At 34.1% G+C, this 21,872-nt stretch overlaps 1 pseudogene; it reads left to right on the forward strand.

Annotated features, from left to right (window-relative positions):
• The first annotated feature begins 17,107 nt into the window (after nt 1-17,107).
• On the forward strand, nt 17,108-18,648 carry LOC102137721 (importin subunit alpha-1 pseudogene; annotated as a pseudogene).
• Nucleotides 18,649-21,872: the final 3,224 nt, after the last annotated feature.

Here is a 21,872-nt window from a genome sequence, read left to right on the forward strand (position 1 = left end):
AATAGATTATTATACCTTTTATATATGTTATATAAATTCCATGATAACCACAAATCAAATACCTATAGAAGATACAGAGAAGAAAATTCAAAGGGAATCAAAATATGTCACTATGAAAAAAAATTGATGGAAAACAAAGAAAAACAGAAACAGGAAATGAAAGGCCAAAAAGTTACAAGACAATTAACAAAATGAATAAAAAGAGGAAAGAAAGAGAAAGAAAATTAAACTAAAATATTAAAGTGTGGACAGCATATAGGTAAATCGTTTTTCACTTTTGGTGGTTGTTTCATCCATTCAGCCACTTTACATCTTTTATATGGTACTTTAAGTCAGTCACATTTAAAGCTATTACTGGCCAGGTGCAGTGGCTCACACTTGTCATCCCAGCACTTTGGGAGGCCAAGGCGGGTGGATCACACAGTCAGGAGTTCAAAAAACAGCCTGGCCAACACAGTGAAACCCCATCTCTACTAAAAATACAAAAATTAGTTGGGCATGGTGGCAGGAGCCTCTAATCCCAGCTACTCAGGAGGCTGAAGCAGGAGAATCACTTGAATGCGGGAGGCAGAGGTTGCAGTGAGCCAAGATCACACCACTGCATTCCAGCCTGGGTGACAGAGTTAGACTCCATCTCAAAAATAAAATAAAATAAAATAAAATAAAATAAAATAAAATAAAATAAAATAAAGTAATTACTGATAGGGAAGGACTTACTATTTCCATTTTGTTAGTTGTTTCCTGTCTGTCTTGTAGCTTTATTATGTCTTATCCCTCTTTCCTTCTCTTCCTTTCTTTTTCCATGTTTCATTGTTTTTATTTTTATTTATTTATTTATTTTTGGTAGTGACATGTTTTGATTCTTTTCTCAAAATTGTCATGTCTTCCAGGTAAATTGACCCTTTTATTGATTATAAAATATCTTTCCTTATTTCTTGTGACAATTTTTGACATATACTCTATTTTGTCTAATATAAGTATGGCCGTCTCTGCTCTCTTTTGGTCACTATTTGTGTGGACTATCTTTTATGTCCTTTCACATGTTCTTAAATCTAAATTGACTTTTGGTAGAGGCCACAGAAGTCCATGATGAAATGCATTATAATCAAATAGCAATAGAACAATGGTAAAATATTTCAAAAACCCACTTTTAATAATGGATAGAACATCCAGACAGAAGATGAATAAGTAAATAGAGGACTTGAACAACATTATAGACCAAATAGAACTAAAAGGCATATACAGAACATCCAACCAATAAAAGTAGAATATACATTTTTCTCAAGTGCACACTGAACATTCTTCAATAATAGATTACATGTTCAGCCACTAAATAAGTCTTAATAGACTTAAGAACACTGTAATATTCATATTTTTTATGACTATAATGAAATGAAACTAGAAATCAATAGCAGTTGGAAACTGTAAAATTCAAAAAATGTAGAAACAACATATTCTTGAACAACAAATATTCAAACAAGATATCAAAGGGGAAATGAGAAAATAATTTGAGACAAATAAAAATGAAATACAGCATTCCTAAACTTGTAAGATGCAGCAAAAGCAGTTCTAAGAAGGAAACTTATAGAAGTAAGCATACATTAGGAAAGAAAAAGAATCTCAAATACATACCTAGCTCTATACCTCAAGGAATTAGAAAAAGAAGAATAAACTAAGCCCAAAGTTAGCAGAAGCAAGAAAATAATCAATATTAGAGCAGAAATAAATTAAATAGAGAATAGAGAAAACGTCAGAAAAAAAACTAATAAAACTAAGAGCTGGGTTTTTAAAACACATCAACAATACTTACATACCCTTAGCTAGATCAACTCTAGCTAAGAAAAGACAGAAGACTCAAATTAATATAATCAGAAATGAAAGGGAAGACATTACCACTGATGCCACAAAAATGAAAAGAATTTTAAGAGACTACTTTGAACAATTATATACAAATTGGATAACCTAGAGAAAGATAAATTCCTAGACACATTCAGTCATTCAGACTCAACCATGAAGAAATAGAAAATATGAACAAACCAATAATGAGTTAAGGAGATTGAATTAGTAAAACCTCCCAATAAAAAAAAAAAATTCAGGACTAAATAAATGGCTTAACTGGGTAATTCTACCAAACACTTAAATAAGAATTAATGCCAGTCATTCTGAATTTTTTCCAAAAAAAAAAAAAAATAAAGGAGACACTACTTTTAACACCATTTTATACATGGGACAAGAAAAGAAACTGCAGGCTGATATCCCTGATTAATATAGATGCAAAAATCCTCAACAAAGTATCAGCAAACCGAATTCAACAGCACATTGAAAGGATTATACACCATGACCAAGTTAGATTTATCAAAAGGATGCAAGGATAGTTCAGCATATGAAAATCGATCAAGTACTATATCACATTAACAGAATAAAGGTTAAAAAAACAAGTGCTTTTTTAGCCATGTGCATCTCAATAGATGCAGTAAAAGTATGTGACAAAATTCAACACCCTTTCATTTTAAAGCATTCAACAAACTAGGTATTGAAGAAAAATACATCAGTAGAATAAAGTCTATATATGAAAAGCTCACAGCTAACATTATACTCAATGGTGAAAAACTGAAAGCATTTCCACTAAAATGAGAACTCAGGAAAGCATGCTTACTCTCACCATTTTTATTCAACATAATGCCGGAAGTCCTGGCTGGAGGATTTAGTCAAGAGAAAGAAATAAAAGGCATCAAAATAGGAAGAAATAAGTAAAATTACCTCTGTTCATAGAGGACATGCTCTCATTTGCAGAAAATCCTGAAGACTTCCCTAAAACACTAAAGTAGCAGAACACGAAATGATTTACTAAAAGTAGCAGAACACGAAATGATTTGATTTACTAAAATGATTTACTAGAGTAGCAGAACACGAAATCAACATACAGAATTCATTGTATTTCTATGCACTAAGAACAGATAATCTAAAGGGAAACTTATAAAAACAAAGCCAATTACAATAGCATCAAAAAGAATAAAATACTTAGGAATAAACTTAACTAAGGAGATAAAAGACATACACTAAAAACTAGAAATTATTTCTGAAAGATGAAGAAGACACAAATAAATAGAAAGGTACCCAATGTTCATGAATTAGAAAACTTAATATTGTGTAACTGCCCATAATATCCAGAGTAATCTACAGTCTCAATGCAATCTCTATCAAAATCCCAATAACTTTTTCTTCAGAAACAGAAAAAGCAATCTTAAAATTTAGATGTAACCACAAAGGACCCCAAGTAACCAAAACAATGCTGAGGAAAAAATACAAAGATGGAGGCATCATACTTCATGACTTCAAAACATAATACAAACCTACTACAGTAATCAAAATAGTATAGTACTGGTATAAAACTGGACACATAGACAAATGGAACAGAATAGAGTTCAGAAATAAATTCATGCATATAGGATCTACTATTTTTGACAAGGATGCCAAGAATATACAGTGGGGGAAGGATGATCTCTTTAACAAATTGTGGTGGACAAATGGGATATCCACATGCAAATAATTAAATTGGACCTTTATATCACACCAGGTACATAATTCAAAATAGCTAAAAGACTTAAATATAAGATGTGAAACTCTAAAATTCCTTCAAGAAATCATAGGAGGAAGCTTTATAACATTGATCTTGGCAATAATTTCCTGGCTATGACACCAAAAGCACAGGTAAAAAATACAAAAATAGCCAAGTAGGACTATATAAATTTAAAAGCTTCTGTATAGCAAAGGAAATAGCAGAGTAAAAAGGCAACCTACAAAACTAGAAAAAATGTTTCCAAATCATATATCTGATACGTGATTAATATGCAAAGTACACCAGCAACTCCTACAGCTCAATAGCAAAAAACTCCAAATAACCCAATTAAAAAATGAGTAAGGAACTTGGACAGACATTTCTCCAAAGAAGACACTAAAATGGCCAGTGGGTATATGAGAAGATTCTTTCTTCTAATCATCAGGGAAATATAATTCAAAACCACTATGAGATATGAAATCAAACATATTAGGATGGCTATGATCAAAAGCAAAAGCAAAACAAGAAACAAGTGGTGTAAATGTGGAGAAATTGAAACTATTTTACACAGTTGATGGAAAAATAAAATGGTTCAGCCACTGTGGAAAACAGTTTGTATGTTCCTCAAAAAAATTATATATATTATATTATACACATATAAGTACTATGTATGTGACCTATCAATTCAAATCCTGAGTATTTCTCCAAAAGAATTTGAAACAGAATCTTGGAGAGATATTTGCACTTCCATGTTCATTGCAGCATTAGTCACAATAGCCAAGAGGTGAAAACAACCTACATGTCCATTGAAGAATAAAGAAAATGTAGTATATGCATACAATGGAATATTGTTTAGCCTTATAAAAGAAGGAAAACCTGTCAAATGGCAACAACATGGATTAAACTTGAAGATATGCTAAGTGAAACAAGCCAGTCACAGAAGGACAAATTATACTGCATAATTCTACTCATATGAGGTATCTAAAGTAGTCAAACTCATAGGAGTAGAACTGAGGTTTCCAGGCTGAGAAAGGATGGGGAGTTGATGTTCAATAGGCATAGAGTTTTACTCACTCAAAATAATTCTAGAGAACTGTTGTACCACAGTACACATATAGTTAACACTGTACTGTACACTTAAAAACGCGTTAATAGGGTAGATCACATATTGTATCTTTTTATTACAATAAAAAACTGAAAAATGCAAAACTTCTACAGAAAAACACATTAGAAATTTTTTTGATTTAGAGATAGAAAAATATTAACAGATACAGATACACCACCAAAAGCATGATCCATCAAATAAAAACTTGCCACTCAAACTTCATCAAAATTATGTATTTCTGCTCTTTGAAAAATGCTGCCAAGGGTATTAAAAGACCAGTCACAAACTGGAAGGAAGTATTTACAAAGCATACATCTAATAAAAGATATATATCCTAAATATATAAAGAATAATAAAAATTTACAAAAAACGGGGAAAAGATTTGAATAGACAGTCCACCAGACAAGATATTGAGATGGTAAATAAGGACACGAATGTATACTCAGTGGAATTAGTCAACCTCAAACTCCTGGGCTCAAGAAATCCTCTTGCCTTAGCCTCTCAAGTAGCTAGGACTATATGCACGCATCACTGCACCCAGCTGATTTTTTATTTTTTATTTTTTGTAGTAACAGTGTCTCACTATATTGCCCAAGCTGGTCTCAAACTTCTGGCCTTAAGCGATCCTCCCACCTCAGCCTCCCAAAGTGCTAGGATTGTAGAAGTGAGTCACTGTGCCCAGACAGAATTTTTTAAATTAAAAATTCTCACCATGCATCTACTTCCTCTGGGAAATGCTCTATACTAGTCACTAAGATATGGGGGGTTTGACTGCCATTTACATTTACAAGGAAAAAAGACAGAATCAAATGATTGTCCTTCAGAGCTAGTAGTGAATTATGTGTCTGGTGTTGGTGTGCAAGGTTTCCAGATTTGGCTTTTAACTTGTGTGCATGTAATTATATAATCATTAGGGTGTTGTAACTGTACCAATCACTGTGCTAACAGGTATTGTCCAAGAGGCCACCATCTATCTTGAGCAAATGCCTTTGTTTCTCTGTAGTCAGCCTGGCCTCAGGACAATAAAATTACATATAAATGCAACCCTGAGTTTTATTTCTCCCCACAGGTTCTAAATAATTTGGCTGTAATTCTTTGGGGATGACGTTCATAAAAAACCCTATAATCTTTGGTATTGTATTTCTCAGCTGCAGGTACTTCCAAAGCTGTGATTTATCTAAATTGTATTTTTGTCAAAGGGTTATAAAGTGGATAATGTGAAAAGTCTGTTAGAATATTGTTAGCAAATTTATAAAATTACTTTCTGTATCCAGTTAGACCAAGTAATTTTTTTATTCATTGTTTTCATGGCAGGCTTAAGTATCATTGAGGACTTCAAGGGAATAAAAGTTAAACATCCAAACTAGAGATTCTTTGTCTAAAAGTGTGTCTGTTAGGACAAAGTTATCATTTACAGGGCTTGGAGGTAGTATTTAGATGAGTGAACAATCTAAGCCTAAAACTACAGAACTGCACGCAGATATTTTCAAAATTCTTTCTCTTGCCTACTTTATGCTGTTCCCTCAAATCCAGTAGTGAATTATTGGTCCTGGTGTCATATGCACCCCACTGGGGCACATTCTCACTGCTATTTGATCTAAGGTCATAGTCCATATATTAGCATTAACTCCTAAAAGAAGTTTGTCTTGTACAAAGTGACACTCCTTAGCATTGTTATTCCATCCTATGGCCAGCAAGGAGCTGGTGGTACTAAGTACTGAAAGGGGTCTGTTGTCTTCTCATCTTGTGGACATGAAATCTACAGCATTTACATTGCTAGACCTCCATGAAATTTTGGAATCCCATCTTACCACTTGATGTTATGTCGAATGGTGCCTCTGAAATGTTTTAGATTCTCAGTTCTGTAACCTCTAATCTTATTTACTTTATTAATAATTATTTAATTAAAAGACCTAAACCTTTTAATTAAATTCATCCAGGAAATTACTGTGAACCCAGAAGAAATGGAAAAGGCCTATGAGTCAGAAATAGCTAACATAAAGCCCAGAGGTAAAGTTGCTGGGACTGGTAGCCAGATCATTTGTGTGCAGTGCAAAGCAGCGATTTTTAGTAGCAGTTAGAAAATAAAGGGCAAATAGCAAAATGAGAATGCAGAAAAGCTACCAAAACCAGAATAATTTATTGCATATTTTATCACTTAATTTAGTTGCTGGGTTACAAATCTGAATAAGAAAAACAATGAAAAGCTGATAAATTGTCACAGATCAGAGGAAAGTAGAGAAAAATAACAACTAAATGCAGTGTGGTATTCTGGATTGGATTCTGTAACAGGAGGACTGCAATGCAGTATCCTGGATTGGATTCTAGAACAGGAAGACATTAACGGATAAACTGTTGAAACCTGGGGGAAAAAAATGGAGTTTAGTTCATGGTAATGTATCAATGTTAATGTTAGTTTCTTAGTTTTGACAAATATATCAGTAATGTAAGATAATCACATTAAGGAAACTAAAATTGGGTGGAGATTTTACAGGAATTCTCTGTACTATCTTTGCAACTTTTTTTGTAACTCAAACATTGGTGCACAAAACTGAACAAAGCTTACAACTAGCCCAGTCTGGGAGTTTAATGAAGAATACCTGAGATCAATTCTGAAAGATACGTAGGATTGTTCAGGAAAAGGAAAGAGTGACCAGAATTATGGGCAGAAGGAAGTGCAGGAGGCATGTGGGGAACCGACGTGATTTGGAAGGCTAGAGATGGGAACAGATCAGGCCATGTAAGGCTTGTGTGCCTCAGTAGGAAGCTAGACCTCCACCTGGGGGAGAGGAGACATAAAATGATCAGACCTGAAGGAGCCTATGGGATATATATTTTGGAGGCAGACCTGAAGATAGGGAGACAAATTAGGAATCTCATGATAGTCTGAATTAGGCAGAAACAATAGCTACAGAGGAGAGTATAAATTTGAAAAATACATAGGAAGTAAAATAAGCAGCTTTTAGTGATTTGACTAGAGGTTATTTAGCGGAAAGGGAAATTACTTAAAAAATGTTTTGAAAATACAACTGTGCTATCGCATGATACAATAATTAATTTTCAAACACAAATTACCTACCTTGTGAAGAAAAGTTGAAGTTATGCTTAGTATATTCTACTGAAGATATACAAAAACTTATAGTCAACAAGACATAATAAATTCCTATTTTTAAACCCCGTGTTTGAAATACATAATGGTAATAGATAAAGCACAAAAAGAGAAAACTAAAAGCACATAGCTGATTCGAAAATAAGCTAAGCATCTCTGTGAACCCAAAACATCTCTGTGAACAAAAACCCAAAGTAGTAAGCAATGGTGAAGTCACAGCGGCTTGCAGGGAGCTATGGCCCCCGCCACACAGAAACACAGCCTTACCATTTTAAACACTCTCAGAAAACAGGACCACCAGCCACCATTATAGAGCCTAACTCTGGACTGGCAGTCCTGAAGCCCAAATAGGGTGAAACCAAAGTCAAAAGATAGGGAAAACAAAGGGCAGAAACAAAAATCCTCTAAGCAAAAATAAATCTGCAAAGGAAAATACATTTTATAAAGTTAGTGAAAAGAAAGAAAGCCAAACAAATTAACTATCAGAATATTGATTCATTCTAGATAAATTAATTTATAGTCCCACCATTAAAATACCTATTCTGGCCGGGCGCGGTGGCTCAAGCCTGTAATCCCAGCACTTTGGGAGGCCAAGACGGGCGGATCACGAGGTCAGGAGATGGAGACCATCCTGGCTAACACGGTGAAACCCCGTCTCTACTAAAAAAAATATAAAAAACTAGCCAGGCGTGGTGGCTGGCGCCTGTAGTCCCAGCTGCTCGTGAGGCTGAGGCAGGAGAACGGCGTCAACCCGGGAGGCGGAGCTCGCAGTGAGCTGAGATCCGGCCACTGCACTCCAGCCTGGGCGACAGAGCGAGACTCTGTCTCAAAAAATATATATATATACATATATATATATATATTCTAGAACACTCAAAGAGGGACAAAAATTAACATCATTTTTTAATTGAAAAACAGAATAAAATCAAGGAGAAATGAAGCAAGAACTCTAGCTATAGAAAGAAATTTAAAAGATTAGAAAAATATAACCGACTTTAAACATATTAGCACTAAGTATGAAAATAGTTTTCCTAATGCCAATATTTAATTAAATTTACTGAATTCTTAAAAAGTCAATTTATGAATCATAGCATTATTCTTATACTCATGGTTTTTCAATGGGTTTACTTCCTTACTAATTATATCCTTGTTGAGAGTGTATGGCTCTAAGTTCTATCAGCCTCTGCATACCTGATAATGTCTACATTTTGCCCTCATCTGGAAATATATTTTAGCTTAACAAAAACTGTAAATTGACAAATATATTCCCTCTAAACTTGGAATATTTAACTTTATTGTTTTCAGTTTTACTATAACTGCTAAAAGACCTACTGTCTGAAAGTATAAATTTAAGTACTCATTTTCAAAAACTAAAAAATACTATACATAAATAAAATAGAAGAAAAACATGAACAAATATAAAAATCATATTAATGATAAAGGAATAATATTAACAAGGTGGTTTCTTAGAGAAAATTTTAAGAATTAATAAATCTCTACAAGTATTGATAAAGCAAAAAGGCACAATAAGCAATATCAGAAGGGACAATGGGGATACATTATAGAATGAGAAATCAATGTTTAAACAATGAATTGTCATGAAATGAAAAACATGAAATAAGTTCTGGAAAAAATAAATTACAAAACCTGATTCAAGAAGAAATAAAACAGTTAAATTTAAAACTAAATAAACAAAACACCATTGAAAAATAATAATTTCTACCTCTAAAACACATTATATCTATATACTATTATAGACTAATTTTACTAAAACTTTTGGACTATTCTATTATAACCATAATTACAAAATTTGGAAATCTGTGATTTTTTAAAGTTCTAGCCAATGTAGTAAAATTTTTAAAAAATGAAACTATAAAAATTGAAAAGAAATAATCAAAATTGCCCTTTTCCACAGGAGATATAATTGTCTGAATAGAAAATTCAAGATTACCCATGGAAAAATTATTAGAACTAATAACAGAGCTCAACAAGTTTACCGTATGTATACATAACATAAAAATCAATGGCATGCCTATACATCAGAGATATACAAATAGATAAGCATAATGGAGAGAGTGATTCCATTTATAATAGCAACAAATTTATATAGCACTTAGGAATGAATTTTATAAATATTGCACAAGAGTTTTATAAAGAAACTGTGAAACATAATTAGAGGATGTAAAAGGTTTAAGTAAATGTAGCATATTTGTGGATGGAAAGACTGGCTATCAAAAATGCCGATATTCATAAATAAATCACCAAAATCAACATAATAACAATAAAATTCCAACAATAGTGTACATGGAATTTGACAGTCTGATCCTGAAATTTAAATGAAAACTAAAGGTACCAAGATTAATCAGACAATTTTGAAGAAAAAATAGGATAATGTAGCTACTTTTCTACTTGATATCAAGAATCACTATAATGTCCGAGTCATTAAAACAACATGTTATTGGCTCATGAATGGAAAAAAAAGCAATAAAATGAGAATAGAGACTGTAGACTTACATATATATGGAAACAGATATACATAATAGTTTTGACATAAATCTGTGGGAAAGACTGAAACATGCAAGAAATTCATCTGGAGGAATTATTTATCCACATAGAAAAAATACTAGATTTCTACCTCATGCTATACAAAAATAAATCAGTGGTTTAAGGGAAAAGTTGACCCAAAACAATGAAGAAGAAAAAATATAGATAAATTGATGAATTGTTTTGATTCTAATGAAGAAAATAATTTCTTTATCAAGATAGACAAAGTATGACTCAGAGTAAAAAAATATATATTTAAATACTATATTAATATGAAAATACTCTTTACAGAAAAGAGCAAAGTTAAAGGAAATATTTGCAATAATCATAAATTGCAAAGGATTCAAATCCAGAATACCTAAAGACATTTTATGAGCCTATTTTTAAAAGATGATCAATCCAACAAAGGCATGGATAAAGGATCTCAATGGGCATTTCACAGAATAGAACTCAAATGGCCAAAAAATCATGAAATGATACATTACTCACTAATCAGGAAATTACAAATTAATAAGATTTCACACATATGTTGTCAAATCTTTAGATCTTGGCAAAGCTGTCTAACAAAAGGAATGTTTATACACTACCAGTGGGATTGTAAATCAGAACAACCATTTTGAAAAGCAATGTGATGATATGCAGGAAACTTGAAGATGTGAATAGCCTAAAACTCAGAAAATTCCACTCCTAGATATATAGTCTAGAAAAAATTCTGCACATGAGCACAGAAAAATGTACATAAGATGATTTGCTATAGATATTCTTTCTCTAAAAAAAGAAAACCATCTACGTATCTATCAACCAACTATGCATCTAGCAAATAGGAAAATGAATTATAAAATTAACATTTACTTCACAATTAGCAGCATGAAGAGATCTCAAAAACAACATAGGAATAAGGTAGAAAGAGACTTACAATATACTATTTTTAGAACAATAATTTTCAGTACAATTCTATATATTCCCTCTATATAAATATTTATGACAGAAGAGTATAAAAGCATGTGAGAGAATGATAAGCACCAGCCTCAAGATGATGATCATATGATTATATCTGGGGAGGGAAGAGTGAATAAAAACATATGGGTACACTGAAGAGTTTAATGTTATTTTTAAACTGGACAAATGTAGTAAATAACACAAGTTGTTAAACTTGAATGATATATACAAGTGCTTTTAAACATACTATCTAGAACTTTCTGTGGGTATAATTATCTTGTTGTTTTTTTATATTTTAAAAATATAAGAACTATATAAATAAAAACTAAATTTACTTGTATAAAAAGTGTAAAATTATAAATTTTATAAACATTTCAAGAAGATGAATTAAAATGACAAAATGTTCTAATGTATAAATTCCAGTAACAGTTTAAAGCTGCCCTCATGCACAATATGTTTTCCTACCCCCAAACTTGGCAGGACTATCTACAATCAAACACACCATAGGGACTGGGCTTTTAAAAAGCAGTTCACACTATAACACCAGTGTCCTGGTATGGAAACTTAAGTCTGCCTCATTCCATACTTATCCTAGGTTCAGCACTGCCCCCATTACACATCCCTCCATCTCTTTCACAACTTGCTTCGAGGAGTGATAATTTATGTGCATGCTCGATTCCATGATTTTAAGGTCAAGAATTGGATCTTGATCATCTTTGCATTCCCACTGCATCATATGTAATTGAGTGTAATTCACAACTTAGTAAGGCAATAAGGCCATCACAATTTGCCTCCAATCTAACTTTACAACTGCTTCCTTCCATATTCTTTACATATTCTTCACTCTAATAATACTGAGATTAACATTGTTACAGAACCTGGAATAACCCTAGTACTGGACACATCCTTGTGAAATGAATGTATTATACCCAGTATTGGGATAAATGGGAAAACATAACCCATGATGCTTGCTAAGACACATTCCACTCCCATGTAGAGGGTACTAATCAATCCAAGTTCAATAAATAAACCACTTGAGTGGTGAAGGTAGATGACATTCATGTCTTCTGACTACCAACTATATACCTGGGATTATTATAAGTACCTTATAAAGATTAAATCATGTTTTCCTCATAGCATAAAATCATAATATGCTATACATCTGTTCTATTTATAATACATGCCACAAAAGCAGTTTTCTCCACTGGTATGTAAGCTTCATGAAGATAGAAAACTACCTTTCTTGATCCTTTCTTCATGCCAGGGCCTATCAAAATATCTGGCATGCAGTAGCATACATATGTGTGCATGTTGAATACACACACACACACAAAGACAAATTGCAAGTTTTGAGCGTTTTTCAAAGAACTGAAGTGACTGATATTAAAAAAAGATACTGGGAATGTTGATTAGGTGGAGCACAGAGGATGTTTTAGGGCAATGAAGCCATTCTTTTTAATACTGTAATGGTGAATACATGGCAATAAGCAAAACCCATAGAGCTCTACAGAATGAAAAGTAAACTATAATGTAAGCAATTTTTAAAACAATCATTCAGGAAGTTGGCAGATGTCAGAATGAAATGCCGAATATGGCAAAAACATCAAAATTTATTACAAATGTGTGAAACCCCACTGAAGGGAGTGAGAGAGTGAGATGTTGATCTAAGTAACTTTGGAAATGAGTGGGTTGTTTAAGACTAGAGGCAAAATGAAATGTTCATAAGCACTGTATATACTCTACTGGATAACGGGTTTCTTTTGCCCAAGGGTATGGGTTAACAATTATTGAACCACTATTCATGTATACTGGAATGGAAAAATTAATTTATGAATGGTGAATGGTGAGAGTCAGATTTCTTATGATTGGAGTAGAAGGTTACAGATAAGCAAGAAAGGAGGCTAAAATGATCAATGTGGTACTCGATTTGAGTTGGAGATATCAGTACAAACTCATGCTTAATTAATATAGCTACAGATGGTTACACATAGAAAACATTATAGATATGGGCATATACATGGGTTAGTACATACACATACATCTCCTTGTTCTATTCTTTAAGAGGGTTCAGAAGCAATGACACACAGAAAGCAAGGAACACACCTAGTGTCCAGATATTGCTAATTGCTTTTATACAATAAAAGGAACCAGGGCTCCTTGGAGAAATTGTTAATTCTAAGACTATGGTTAAAAAAAAAAAATTCAAGATGAGCCCAAAGCCAGAAAAATAAGAAAGTACTCACACACAAAAATGATAGTGGTAAGCCAAAGATACAAAAACCAACTGAAAATCTCCCAATGACCAAACCTGGAACAATTTGAGCAATAAAATAATTATAATCCAAAATATAAACAATACCATTAGTCCATACTGATATAACAAATAGTTGAACAAATAAATAAATGAAGGTGTACAGAGAAATTTCTCATGCAGAAGTATTCTAAATAATGTTTGTAGATACTCTGCTTTCAAGGAAAGGAAGCATAACTCCCCACTGCTTTTAGTGTGGGCTGCATGCACTGGCTTTCTTCCAAAACATATAATATGAAAAAAATAAATTAAAAAGTAACTTTGTAGTGTAGATACCTAACAAACACACCCTCAGCCAGATAATCAAGGTCAATGTCAACAGAGATAAGTCATGTAGATGGAATGTACCCTTGATATGATGTGATGAGAATGGCCCCTGATCTTTGTGGTCTTCCTCACTAAGAACTCATAATCCCAGTCTAATAATGAGATAAATATCAAACAAATCCAAATTGAGAAACATTCGACAAAATAACTGGCCAGTCCAGTATTCCTCAAAACTGTCAAGATGATAAAAAACAAAGAATGTCTAAGACATTGTCACAACATAGAAGCTTCATGAAGCTGTGACAACTAAATGTACCACAGTACCCTGGGTGGGATCCTGAACAGAAAAATCACATTAGAGGAAAAATGTAGAAAAATGTGAATGAAGTACGAACTTTAGATGCAAATAATATACCAATATTGGCTCATTAATTGTAACAAGCCTAATATACAAATGTATGATGTTAATAATAGAGGAAAGCAGGTGTGGGGTCTACAGGAGCTCTCTGTACTATCTTCATGATAATTCTGTAAACTTAAAACTATTCTAAAATTAAAAGCTTTTTTTTTTTTTTTTAAGAAAAGGAGATTGGAAGATAGGTTTCAGAGAAAATAGTTGCATGCAAAATCAGGATATGGGAGCCAAAACCACAATACATCATTATTATTAAAAACAAGAAATTAACAGGCAAGTTTCAAATTCAACTTTTATTTTAGGTTTAGGGAGTACATGTGCAGGTGTGTTTCATGGGTAAATTACATGTTCCTGAGGTTCAGTGTATGAATGATCCTGTCATCTAGGTAGTGAGCACAGTAACCGACAGGTAGGTTTTCTACCCTTGCCCCACCTCCAAACCCACTAGTAGTCCCAAGTTTCTCTGTTCCACCTTTATGTCTGTGTATGATCTTATCTGCTTATTTCTTTTGGAAATTGATCATTTCCATATCTGATTATTCCCTTGGGACATAATCAGTACCAGAATCTTTAATTGATAATAAATAACTGACTTCAGTAAGTTCCCTAAACTCACTGTCTCCTATTCCTTTTCTATAAAATAAGTATAATAGCACTGCAGACTAAAGAATGCTGTCCTAAATTAAATGAGATGGTACCTTTAGTGCACTCCCATGATGCCTGGCACATAGTAAGCCCTCAATAATTTATTAGTATTCCCCCAAGCACCAATGATATAAATTGTGATGATTGTTGTTATTCAGGAGTGAGCATTTTGGAGATAATATACATTCTGTGGTAAACTATTTCCCTTCTTCACTATCTCACAATCTTCTATGAAATCCTACCTGTTCCTATTTTGTTTCGGAGACCCAAGGACCTCTGAATTTTTCTCTTTTTTTTTTTAGTGTTACTTTCCAAAGCACATTCATTTTTTCCTCCTTTATTCCTTTATTTTCCCAATATTAAGATCATTTTGATTACTCTATTTTTGTAAATGGTGTCACCAATATTCCAGGCTTGAAAACTCAAACTAATCTTTTAATCTTCTATCTTCTTACTCCATCCTATTAGCCATCATCCCCCACCAAAAATTTTATCTCTTTAAATCTCTCTCACATCTGTCCTTTTTCTTTCAATTTTATCACAAGCTTTAGGGTTTTTAGAACTCATTCCTTGCTAGCTGTTATTCTATCCTCTGACTTTCTTGTTTTCCATATCTCCTCATACTGGACTCTTTCCCCTTCACACAACAATATGTCATATTTTATTGAATCAGCTGAATTCAGTAGGATAAAAGCAGAAGACAGCTTTATTCTTTCCTCCATTCAACTTCAAACAAGCTCATGAACTAATTCCTTGGCTACATCTGCCACAAGTTTCAGGCAGTTCCTCTCAATTTTCTAGGCCCTTTTGATCACAAACAGTCTCAATATGGTCCACCACAATTTATATACCTTCACTTTCCTTGTTCTATTCCCATGCCCCAGACAGGGAACTCATAAAGCTTGTGCCTGCAATGAGGGTGAGAGCTTTTTTGCTCCTCTATTCCTCATTCAACTTTTTCCCCATTCCTGGCTATTCTGACTGACACCTTGAGGGACAGTACTGGGAGAAAAGGTAATTAGAGATAAACAAAGCGTGTCACAGGGCTGATAGAAGAGTCCCTATTTCTGGATGCAATGAATATACAAGTACTCTTTTGTTTCAACTCACTTCTCCTTTGAAAAGCACTTTTGTGTTCTGTTATTTTGTTTTTTAGATTTTCTCCACTAGGACCTTCGATTGCACTTCCCAGGACACATTCCATGCAATTCCCTCATGGAAGGCGACAGATAACACATAGTTACCTTTTTGCAGAAAAATCCTCTCTCTCTGGTCTCTTCCACTCCACACATTTAAAAAGTGGAAGTGGGAGCTCACAAATGCTAGCAGCAGTAGGTTTCCAGTCTGCTGGCATGCTCAGTGCAGGGAGCCCTGCAGGATCCAAAGCAGGTGTTTGACCCCTATCAAGTCATTCTCAATTTGCACTGAAATTAAGGTTTAAAAAATTTTCATTTTTACAGTCTTTTAAGACTAGCTTTGTCAACTCATACTTTTATTTTTAAAAAATCATCAAATACTCATAAAGCCCGTAGGCTATTTTTTAAATCTGAGATTATTAATTTAAAGCCCTCTCTTATCTTTCCTGATCAGTCATTCTCGTCTATTTCCTCTACTTAGCTAATCCAAAAATTATTTGCTCCCCTAAATGTAATGATTGTTTTCTAAATTTTTATTTTATTTCATCACCATCCTCCACCCTACTCTCTACCCTGTCAGGATTCCTTATTGTAGACAACTGAAACTGAATGCAGTTAATTCACACAGAAAAAGAATGAATTCAAAGGATATTGGAGAATTTACAGAATCAACTAGAAAGCTGGAGAACTGTATTTGGAAGGAAATTAAAAAAGGAAGAAAGCTCAGATCCTTTTCTAACCATGATCTGTTGAAGAGGCCCCCAACTTCATCAAGCACTCATCATTATACCATCGGGCTCTCAACTGCTCTTCAGCTACAGCAAACCATCTCCCTGGCCTGTCTGTTGGCTTTGCTTCCACAAGATTTAAAGTCACAGGCAGGGACATGCTCACAACTCAAAAACCATGAGGCAAGGGAAAGTGACTTAGCATCAAATGTAAGTCAAATTTGACATGGTCTTTGGGCTGCACTGAGGTGGACGTTTTAGTTCAGCCACCTCTCAGCTGCTGAGGCCTCTGTTGCCTCCCATGGAAACCTGGGCCCCCTTTGAAGGTTTCTCCCTTTGTCTCATATTCATGCCCACCAATGAGAATGCTAATACACCAACTGCCGGACTTAACAGATTCAAGAACAAAGAAAAGACAGTACAGAAATGAGGCATCACAGAATAGAAGTCAATGTGGAGCTGAGGAAAGCTAAGAAGGAGAAATGTAAGCTTATTTCTTGATGATGCTACTTCTCCACTGCACAAGAACTGCAACAACCAGCATAATGTAAATTGATCTGTTGATGACACCATCCAAGGTATAAATAACAACAATGTGGGAAAGTCAGCTGTAAGCTACTCAAGCTGCCAGGAAACTACCTTCTAGAGAAAACCAGTCCCCCATAGACAATATAATCCAGGCTGGTTTGATTCCAACATTTCTGTCCTTCTTGGGAAGAATGGATTGCAGTCCCGTTCAGTTTGAATCTGCTTGGGTACTCACCAACATCGCTTCTGGGGCATCAGAACAGACCAAGGCTGTGGTAGACGGAGGTGCCATCCCAGCATTCATTTCTCTGTTGGCATTTCCCCATGTTCACATCAGTGAACAAGCTATATGGGCTCTAGGAGACATTGCAGGTGATGGTTCCGTTTTCCGAGACTTGGTTATCAACTGTGGTGCAGTTGACCCACTGTTGGCTCTTCTTGCAGTTCCTGATACGTCATCTTTAGCATGCAGTTACTTACATAATCTTACTTGGACATTTTCAAACCTTTGCCACAACAAGAATACTCACACCCCCTTTAGATTCTGTTGAGCAAATTCTTCCTACCTTAGTTTGATTCCTGTGTCATGATGATCCAGAAATATTAGCAGATATCTGCTGGGTTATTCCCTACCTTTCTGATGGTCCAAATGAATGAATTCACATGGTCATGAAAACAGGAGTTTTGCCCCAACTTGTGAAGTCTCTAGGAGCTTCTGAATTGCCATTTGTGACTCCAGCACTAAGAGCCATTGGTAATATTGTCACTGGTAAAGATGAACAGACTCAGGTTGTGATCAATGCAGAAGCGCTCACCATCTTTCCCAGGCTGCTAATCAACTCCAAAACTAACAGTCAAACACCACAGCTGGCCACCAGGACCAGATACAGCAAGTTGTATCATGGATTAGTTTCATTCTTCGTCAATGTTCTCTCTAAGGCAGATTTTAAGACAAAAAAGGAATCTGCAGGGGCTGTGACCAACTATTCCAGCGGTGGAACAGTTGAAGAGATCGTATACCTCATTCATTGCGGCACAATAAAACCACTGATGAACCTCTTAACAGCAAGAGATAGCAAGATTATTCTGGTTATCCTGGATGCCATTTCAAATATCTTTCAGGCTGCTGAGAAACTAGGTGAAACCGAGAAACCTAGTATGAGTAAAGAATGTGGAGGCTTGGAAAAAATTGAAGCTCCACAAAACCGTGAAAATGAGTCTGTGTGTAAGGCTTTGTTAAGCTTAATTTGAGAAGTATTTCCTGGTAGAGGAAGAGGAAGATCAGTTGTTGGGCCAGAAACTACCTCTGAAGGCTGTACCTTCCAAGTTCAGGAGGGAACTCCTGGGACCTTTAACATTTAGATCATGTAACTGAGGCATAAAGTTGTGTACTATGTTTGCTATAGTTTAAAGTTGTGCATTATGTTTGCTATAAAGTTGTGCACTATGTTTGCTATAGTTTAAAGTTGTATACTATGTTTGCTACAGTTTAAAGTTGTCCACTATGTTTGCTATAGTTGAAAGTTGTGCACTGTGTTTGCTATAGTTTAAAGTTGTGCACTATGTTTGCTATACTTTAAAGTCATGTATTATGTTTGGAATAGCTTGTTTTACTGTTTCTCTACTAATAACTCTTTTTAAATGGGGTTTGTTATTGTACCACTTTTTATGCTGAAACTATACTTGAACAGTTCCAAATTGTACATACTGTATGAAGCTTGTATTCTGAATGGTTTTCTTATTTCTATACAGAATTTCATGTCACACAGTGTCCTATAAATAAAGATTAAAGTCCTCTCTTTAATTCAAAAAAAAAGAAAGAAGTCAAATTTATTATGTTTTGTACATAATAAGACTGTTTACAAAAAAAAAATCCTAAGAGAATATATTTAAAATGATTAGACTTCATGGAAAATATCTGTAAAATGATTGGGAACAAGACTTTTACGCAAAAAGTCAGTGTCTTCCACATACAAAAACAAAGAGAAAATATGAGAAATTAATCATTTAAACAACAAGGACAAACATACTGAAATACCTAAATTAAAGTTAAATACAGACCTGTATAAAAAAACTACAATTAAATTCAGATATGTAACCAAATAATTTAATAAATTAAGACACTCAATATTCTTTAATGGAAAGCCTATTTTAAAGGAGCTCTTTTTTTTTTTTACCTCACTTATAATCCTGGGTGGATTTGGATTAATATTTGTAATCACATGCCTTACTAAATACTGGGAATTCAGTATGTGAATTAAATTTTGTTAATTTGATTGAGTCTACTCATGTTTTGGAGCGGGGTAGTATTTAGTGGTTCTGTGTGTGTCTGTGTGTGTGCTCTGAAAATGATTTGAAGTCAGTTTATAGAGATATAGATTAGCTTATACAGAGTCTATATAGAGATATATTGAATTTTAGATACTTACTATACTTAACTCTAAACATAAAATAATTAATCAGAAAAAAATACCTAAACTCATAGTAATACCTAAGCTCATGACATCCATATTTATACCCAAATATGTGTTCATATTTTAAATCTGAACTAGCACTAAAAATTATGTTACATTAGCCTAATTCCAACCTGTCCTTATTAAATATATCGTATTCATTGATGCACTCCATTATATTTCTGTCTAATTCAGAAACTAGATTGTTAGATTATGTTTACTTTTTTGTATCATTTTGTTCTGCTATTAGAGGTTGGGCAGATGATAAAATAGGTTAAGATGGCCCAATCTCAACTGGAAGAACCTCATGACTAATAATCAGCTTATACCCCTAACACAATGCCATAATTGATCAAGATTTGAGGAGGGTAGAGAATTAAGGCATAAATTTAAAAAGTTGAGAACAATTAAGGAACTTTTGTCAAACTGCTGGCAAACAAGGGGTATACAGTGGATACCCAGATTATTTTTTACTTACTTTTCATTTCCAGAATTATTTGCTGCTAATTCTAATCAGAAATAGCCATCGCTAAAGAATATCAGACTGCCAAAATCCCCATGTAACCATATGAAACTTTCAGATCCTGCCTGATATCACTATTACTGTCCTAAAATGCTTTCGCTACGTCTCCAAATCCTCACATATTGTCTGCTTGCTCTAGAGCCATCTTGACCCTAAATAACCCCACACTGCGTGCAACCCATTGTGCCCCAATCCCTGTGTTCTCTCAAGAATATGTCAATGTGCCTTCATTATTCATTTCATCCTGGTAAAGTGAGGGGTGAGTTTGCTTACAAAAACAAAACAAAGAACAACAACGAAAAAAGTCTGGAATGTGTTTTAGTTAGAAAGTTCCCCTTTAGATACAGGTACAGTCAAATGGATCCATTGGTTACTTATATCCTTTTTGGTGATCTCTACTGACTGAAAAGATATTTTTGGTTCACTGAGAGTGTTTAAGTTCCTGTAGTCAAATTGCCTTCATTCCCAGTGTTACATGGCAGCCTCATAAGTAGTTCCTGGTGTGGAAGGGATGTTTCCCAACACACTCATTCAGGAGGATAAGACATCCATTCATTCATGCAACAAATATTTATTGAACGAGTACTGTGTGCCAAACACTGGGCATTTGGTGGTGAGTTAAAAAGGACAAAACTCCATGTTTTCATAGATTTTTACACCCTGGTAGGGGGAAACAGATAATAAACAAAATAAATAGATAAGCCACTTTCTGGATCTATGTCAGACTATTTCAGCGATATTGTTCCTTGAGGACACAAAGATTACAGTGTCCACTGACTTCTGGCTGGTCAAGATCTTATTCCTAGGAATTTTCTCTACTACTTTTCCTTCTTGCTGGGTATAGCTGCTCCAGGGTTTTCTTTGCTACTACACACAATTCCAGAAATGTCTACAATTTAATGAGTTTCTGCTAAAAACAGTCCTACCCCCAGCGAGGCCCATTAAACACACAAGAGGTACAATGATTGGAAAAGAAACACTGTTTATTTTATTTCAAGAAGAAGTAAGGTGAGAATGTATAATATTTATGTAATGTTTATGATGTCATCCAAAACTATCATAAACTATAATAAATACAGCAGCTGTTTCTTCCACCATTTCACTGCTCAACTGTTTTAACGGGCAATTCAGGTTTTAATATTTTCACTCTTTACCTTTTTATGATGCCAATTGGCCTAGTAATACACTAATCAATCTTCATGAAAAATCTCATTACATAGCCAGTTAAATACAATAAATCATATGTTCAAGATGTAAAAAGATAACACACATTACTGAAACAGCTTTATCAGAAATGAAAGATGAAACTTTATTGGGCACTGTGAATCTGGCGGGTGTGAAGACTCTAAGCTCTGAGCTCAAAAGCTAAATTTTTAATTTGGCTCTTTTTGAAGTGATGGAGTTTCTGTCTGTTTTAACACTTCTGGTGTGAAGATAAGTTTTGCAGAATGAGAGATAAGTTAGCATGCTTTCAAGGTATTTGTACTTTGTCTTTTTGATAAGTGTCTTTTGAGAACAATAAAGAGATTTATTTCTGTCAAGTACTAGTGAAAATATTATGAGTGTTCTCAACTGCTTTGGTATGTTATCAAAAGCATGGTGTATATGTG

This window comes from Macaca fascicularis, chromosome 3 (assembly GCF_037993035.2).
Source record: "Macaca fascicularis isolate 582-1 chromosome 3, T2T-MFA8v1.1".
In the NCBI taxonomy this organism is placed as follows: domain Eukaryota; kingdom Metazoa; phylum Chordata; class Mammalia; order Primates; family Cercopithecidae; genus Macaca; species Macaca fascicularis.